Genomic DNA, 1,033 nt, shown 5'->3' with positions numbered 1-1,033 from the left:
ATGGCAATGAACCACAACCACACTTACAAGCTTGTATATGAAGCTCTCCCACCCATTAAAACCCAGGCAAGTACAATTCATCACCCACCACAACCTGCTTCAGACTCTGCTTTATCCATATTTGCAATTGTTGTGCCTAGCATCTTGGCCACTGCTTTCATACTTATCATCTACTTAACTCTTGTGACCAAATGCTGCTCAAACTGGCATCAAGTTAACCCTTTGAGATGGATTTCCATCCTGCGAAATAGGCAAAATGAAGATCCCTTCTTAGCATTCTCTCCAAGGATGTGGAACCGTGGGCTTGATGAAACTTTCATCCGAGAAATACCAACATTTCAATTCATAAAAAGTGAAGGTGAGGATCAGAGTGTCAATGGTTGTGTGGTTTGTTTGACTGAGTTTAAAGAAGAGGATATGCTAAAAGTTATGCCCCATTGCAGCCATGCCTTTCACTTGGATTGCATTGACATTTGGCTTCAAACCAATGCCAATTGCCCTCTTTGTAGATCAAGCATTTCAGGCAACACACACTTTCCAATGGACCATATCATAGCTCCAAGCTCTTCTCCTCAGGATTCTCAATTACTCTCTAACATGGACAGTGAAGAAGATTTTGTGGTCATTCAACTAGGGGGTGAACATGGGGGAACACAGCCTCAGATTCAGCAAGAAAGAAATGACTCAAGGGAAAGACTAACACATTATAGAAGTCACTTTACAAGGAAGATGGTGTACTTGAAACCAAGGAAGTGCCACCATGTTTCCATTATGGGAGATGAATGTATTGATGTTAGAAAGAAAGATGACCAGTTTTCTATTCAGCCTATTCGAAGATCTTTCTCTATGGATTCTGCAAATGATAGACAAGTTTACTTAGATTTTCAAGCTATCATCATACAACAGAATAGACATCAAAATGAGGCTAGTTGTCAGTGAAGATTGTAATAGCAGAGGAAGAAGATCATTGTTTCCATTTCGTTATGGTTGGGGATCAAAAACTTCTGTCCTTCCTCTGGAGAACGAGGTTTAA

The 1,033-nt window shown here is 40.4% G+C and overlaps 1 pseudogene; it reads left to right on the top strand.

The window, feature by feature from the left end:
- LOC133302714 (RING-H2 finger protein ATL1-like) lies at positions 1-1,033 on the top strand (annotated as a pseudogene).

The sequence above is a fragment of the Gastrolobium bilobum genome, unplaced genomic scaffold (assembly GCF_033153095.1).
Source record: "Gastrolobium bilobum isolate Gb01-03AN ecotype WA unplaced genomic scaffold, APGP_CSIRO_Gbil_v1 utg26114, whole genome shotgun sequence".
Classification (NCBI taxonomy): domain Eukaryota; kingdom Viridiplantae; phylum Streptophyta; class Magnoliopsida; order Fabales; family Fabaceae; genus Gastrolobium; species Gastrolobium bilobum.
Note: the sequence above shows the minus strand (reverse complement) of the source record. Positions and strands in the feature narration are given on the sequence as shown.